Raw genomic sequence first — 5,977 nt, 5'->3', positions numbered from 1 at the left:
GTGTGGGCTCATCAGCTGTAGCACATGCACTGAGTAGTCTTAGTTAGAATGCTGTTTGGTGGGATGCTCTGCATCGGGGACAAATGTGAAGACTTTTGCCATGAATTTAAAAACTGCTTTAAATAAAGTTTGGGTTTGTTTTTTGTTTTTGTTTTTTTAAGTGATTTACACAGATACCCTTGTATATGTCATAGGAATTTCAACAGAAGCACCGAAGAAGCTGAATTGAAGCTACAATTGAAGAAAACTGTCCTAAGATAATTGGAGCTACAAATTAAAGGGAAAAAATACATGCGTGATTAGTTTTTGTCAACGTAACACATTAGAGTCACCTAGGAAGAGGGAACTGTCGCATTGTCTATAGAACATTTTCTTGATTGCCGATTGTGGTAGTTTGAATAGGTTGGCTCACATAGACTGGTGTGTTTGAATGCTTGGACCATAGGAAAGTGGCACTATTAGGAAGTGTGGCCTTGTTGGAGGAAGTGTATCTGTCGGGGAAGGCCTTGAGGTCTCCTATGATCAAAGTACACCCAGTGTGGCAGTCTCCTGCTGCCTTCAGATCAAGAGGTAGAACTTTCAGCTCCTTCTCTAGCACCGTGTCTGCCTGCATGATGTCGTGTTTTCCAACATGATGATAATGGACTAAACCTCTGCGACTGTAAGCCAGCCCCAGTTAAACGTTTTCCTTTATGAGAGTTTCCTTGATCATGTTGTCTCTTCACAACAATAAAACCCAAACTAACATACCTACTGATGTTGAAGACCCAGCCAATGGAGGGCTGTACCAGCCCTAGGTCCCCTGGGCCTAAGCTGTACAAAAAGGCTTGATCAGAAAGCTTGTAAGCAGCATCCCCCATGGTGTCTCCTGTTTCAGTTCCTGCGCTCGCTTCTCCAGATGCTGACCTGTGAAGTGTAAGCTGAAATAAACCCTTTTTAAACCCTGATTTGCTTTGGCCATGGTGTTTTATCACAGTACCAGAAAGCAAAGTAGAAAACATGCTTAGTAAATCTAACCCCAGATGACCAATATCAAGACATCCTGAGGCTGACATAGCGCTTTATACTAGCACATCCAAGGCTGAAGCAGAATGATCACTGATTCTGAGACTAGCCTAGACTTATAGACCTGTTCCCAGATATGCTGCATATCAAATATTTACATTATGCTTTATAGTAATATCAAAATTACAGGTACCAAGTAGCTATGAAATAATTTTATGGTTGGGAGTCACCACAACATGAGAAACTGTGTTAAAGGGTCAAAGCGCTAGGAAGGTTAAGAACCACTGCTGTAGACTGAGTCTGTATCTCAAAAACCAAAAGGAAAGAGAGAAAGAAAATATCCTAATTAAGATATTGTATTTTGGGGGCCAGAGAGATGGCTTAGTGGTTAAGAGCACTGGCTACTCTTCCAGAGGACTTGGGTTCAATTCCCAGCACCCACATGGAGGCTCACAATTGTCTATAACTCTAGTTCTAGAGAGTCTGACACCCTCTCACAGACACACATGCAGGCAAAACAGTGCATATGAAATAAATAAAAAATTTTAAAGATACTGGATTTTATTTTGTGTTATATTTTATTTAGTGTGAATATATGTGTGTGCTACGGCCCCAGTATGGAGGTCAGAGAATTATCTGTGTGAACCAGTTCTCTTTCCACTGTCTGGGTCCTGGAGATCAAGCTCATGTCACCAGGCTTAGTGTCAGGTACACTTACCCAGTGAGCCATCTCACTGGTCCAGATGGCTAGATTGTAAAGGAAAAAATCCTGAGTAATCAAGGGGTATGTGTGTTTGTGTTTATGTGTATGAATATGTGTGTTTGGATGTGTGTGCATGTATGTGTGTGTATATATGTGTGTATTTGTAAGTGAATGGGTGTATGTGTATATGTGTGTATGGGTATGTATCTTTATGTATGTGTGTGTATGTATGGGTGTGTGTGTCTACATGTGTGTATTTGTGTGCATGTGTTTGTGTGTATGTGTGTATATTGGTATGTGGGTATGTGTGTGTATGTACGGCTGTTTATGTATGTGTATGTACATATGTGTATGTATGTTTGTATGTGTGTTTGTGGGAGTATGTGTGTGGGTATGTGTATGTATGTATGGGTATGTATGTATATGCCTGTGTGTAATGAGTGTATGTGTATATGCATATGTGTGTGTGTTGTATGTGTGTCTGTATGTATTTATGCATGTATGTGTGTAGATGTTTGTCTCAATAGAATGAAAGTTTGGCCACGTCACATTTTTGAGGCTCGCTATTTTGCAGGATGGTAGGCTCTCTTTCCTTTTAGTTGCTCTCTTGCAGTGCTGGGGACCAAACACAACCATATATATGCTAGGCAAGCCCTCTGCCACTGAGCTACCTCCTCAGCTGTCCTTCCGGTCTTTTTGACAAGAATTCTTACTGGTTTTGTGTCAAAGGAGATTGAGCTCAACAAAATAGTGCTATTAAAGTCAGGATTCTTGGTGTAGTACAAAGTGAGACATGGATGATAAAATAGAAATTTAGGCAGAGCCTGTGCCAGCACTAAGTTATCTTGTCATGGAGAGAAATCCTGTTTGTCTACAGAGTGAATGGATGTCTTGACTCTGGTGGCTATCACAGTGCAGAAATGGTTTCTAGTTTTAGCATGACTGATTATAATTTGGAAGTAAGAAATATGCAAGGTTAGCCTGGAACACACCAATGATCTAACAATATCAAAGATAATTAGAGTCAGGTCTAAAGTGCTCTCACCAATACAGACAGAAGTCTGCTCATCAAAGCTGGGGTGCTCCCAAGCAATGATTAGGCTATTACCAAATAATTAAGCCTGTTTAAATCCATGTATTCATAATTACACCAAAACAAGTGTTCATTTTAGAAGATAATAGAAAGACCACACCCTACTACTTCTAGGCTTTTATATTTTAAAAGTGATAAAGAAGATTTCAATAGTTACAAGTATGTGTAAGATTTCCTTTATGAAAATATTCTCTTGCCCACAGTTTATACACATAAACTCAAGAAGGCATATACATATACACATTATAAATAAATATTTTTTAAAACATAAAAGGATTACCGAGCAAGAGGGAAGCAAGCCAAATTTCACTGTAAGTGGTATTTAATCCCAAATAAGTAGAGGAAGATAAAGTTCATTTTTAAAAGGGCCAAGCTATATTTTTGAGAGGTTCACTTGGAACATAAACAGAAAACACAATACTTGGGAAGCAATTACCGTACAACTCAAGGTACTGTCACACTGAAGAAAATGCTGAGGCCTCCCTTCAGTAATACATAAAGGATTTCTGGAGTGTCTGGCAGGATTCTCCTTGATGGTGGTTTGAAGGATATTTTATAACTCTTTAACTTGTGCGTTTGTTTTGTGTTGTATTTCTGTAACGCTTAAACAAAGACAGGACACTAGAACTGGACTGAGATGGTTGAGACCCCCCGCAAGTGGTGTGTTTTTGTGTAGGGGCTAGGTGCCTAACCAGGGTGGACGTTCACTGGGTGCTTTGTTGAGTGAGCAAGTGAGTTTGAAGACATTCGGTGCACCCAGATCGAATCCCGCATCCGGGCTCCTCCTCTAAGTCCATCTGTTAAGGCAGCAGCCACCAGCATCATCCTACCCGACTTCCTCACAGGGCTGACCTCCCAGGATGAACAAGTGCTATGTCATCTTGGCTTCTAACACTATCCTTGCCCTGCAGCTACTTCATAGCCTTTCTGCTACGTTTTCAGACACCCTTCTCCTTTATAAATAAAACTCACCTCCTTCATCTCACCCATTAGCTCTTACTGAATGAAACACATTATTAGGATCTCATTTCCACTAAAGACTGTGTGTATGTGTGTGTGCTTAATGACAGGGTCTCACGTTTTCCTTCTTACTAGCCAAAGATGACCTTGAACTCACGACTCTCCTACCTCCTCTTCCCCTGGGGGTAGGACTGCAGATAAGCACCACCTCTTCCCTACAGGCCATTTAAATAACCACTTAATCCGTTACGCCGAGGTTCTCGCCGAGGTTCTCGCTATAATTTTCCAGACAATTGCACATCGTTCTCAAGATTAAAATCCATTCCCTCCTGAGGCTCTTGGGTCTTTTAGTCAGCCTCTAGAGCAGAAGTTCTCAACCATCCTAAAGCTGTGACCCTGTAGTGCACTTCCTCATGTTCTGGTGACCCCCCACTATAAAATTATTTCTGTTGTTACTTCATAACTGTAATTTTGTTACTATTATGAATCATAACGTAAGTATCTGTTTTCTGATGGTTTTAGGTGACCCCTGTGAAAGGGTCATGAAACCCCTAAACCCCCAAGGAGTCCTGACCCTCGGGTTGAAAACTGCTGCTCTCTCTCATTACTGTTATCTTTTCATTCTCTGACTAGCCTCCAAGTCTTTAGACTGCTTTGTGGAGCCTTGCCCTCCACTCTAATTTAACCCACATTTCCTTGAATTTTGGGGTTAACCGTATCTAGGGTTCCTCTCAGTGTCTTTCTGGGAATATTCAGGTGAGAGTCCGGGTTCTGCCCTCACAACCTCTTATCCTTCCTTCCGGTTCACAAAAACTTCACCTGGGTGGTGGTGTCACATCCTTTTAATTCCAGCACTCAGGAGGCAAAGGCAGGAAGATCTCTATAAATTCAAGGCCAGCCTGGTCTATAGAATGAGTTCCTGAATGGTCAGGGCTGTTATACAGATAAACCCTGTCTCAAGACAAAAATAAACAACAACAACAAACTTCAGTCCTTTAATTCCTCCATGTTTTCCTCCCATGGGACCCTTTTCCAAGACCCACCCCAGCTTTCGGGGTAGACCTATGGCCTTCTCAACCTTCCCTCTCTTCTATAGGGACTGTGGCACATCCATGGCTACCTGTGAGGCCTTGTCTTCATAGTTAGCTCCTTCAGCATCCATTTCTAACTTTCACTGTCCTCTGAGCCTCTTAGTTCACTGAGAAAATAGACTCCATCAGGCCAAAGCTCCAACCCTAACCCAAAATGACATCTTTCCAGCCCCTTCCTCTGCAGTCTGGCCTGGCTTCCACCCCTACAGAGCTGCTCCTTGTTGCAGTCCCCTCTTCCATACCCTCCCATCAGCCACAGCTGTGAGCTCTGAAAATATGCACATATTTAGAGACTCTATTGCCTCCTCTGGGTAAAAAGCTGGTTCCATTCTCTGCTGGGTCATGGGTCTACTTGGCAGATCCTGAAAGAATGCTAGCTTATTTCTCCCTGCCAGATGATGGATAATCTCCACCATTTCCCCGAACAAACCTCATTTTGGCTGTTCCCCAATGTTTTTGCCAATTCACTGGTGGATTCCCCATCAGCCCCTTAATGTTGGACCTCTCTGCTCACCCTTGGTTTCCATAGCACCACACTTGAAGTTCTCCTGAGACTTGGCAGATGTCCTCTCTCTGTGCACATCTCTTCCTCTGACTGGCCTTTACACCAGGCATCTTCCAGTCTCCCTTGGCACTGCTCTCCTCACACTGTACAGTCACACATTGGGCAACCCAGCTACATTTCTGATGCAGCCATGACTGGTGTACCCACATCGGTGTGTCCATAGCCCACATCTTTCGGGAAAACTCCACCTGGCCCTCCCACATAGAAACTGATCGTCTAAGTCTCCGGACAGCATACTAAATCTTTCTAGTCCCTCGACCAAAAATTTTTTTCAAGCCCCGTATCTTCCTTAATGCCTCTATATCATTATCCCCAAACCAGTTACCAGGTGTCCTCAACCTTGTTCTCCGAGCACTGGACTCCCTCCCTCTCTCAGATCTACTGCCATGACCTCACTTCACACCAGTTTTCTAGTTTCCTCTCATCCAAACTGTCTCCTCTTCAAATTGTGTCATTTTAACTTTGACAGTGCATGTACTAAACTTGAAGCAATGTGGAGAAGATTAGCATGGCCCCTGTGCAAGTGTGACACACAAATTTGTGAAGCGTTCCATGTGTTT

The 5,977-nt window shown here is 42.6% G+C and overlaps 1 non-coding gene across 1 annotated transcript; it reads left to right on the top strand.

The window, feature by feature from the left end:
• Positions 1 to 5,868: 5,868 nt before the first annotated feature.
• Positions 5,869 to 5,977, top strand: LOC129692333 (U6 spliceosomal RNA). The gene has a single exon (XR_008722686.1). It is a non-coding gene; the product is annotated as a U6 spliceosomal RNA (small nuclear RNA).

The sequence above is a fragment of the Psammomys obesus genome, unplaced genomic scaffold (genome assembly GCF_907164565.1).
Source record: "Psammomys obesus unplaced genomic scaffold, mPsaObe1.curated_primary_1811, whole genome shotgun sequence".
Classification (NCBI taxonomy): Eukaryota; Metazoa; Chordata; class Mammalia; order Rodentia; family Muridae; genus Psammomys; species Psammomys obesus.
Note: the sequence above shows the minus strand (reverse complement) of the source record. Positions and strands in the feature narration are given on the sequence as shown.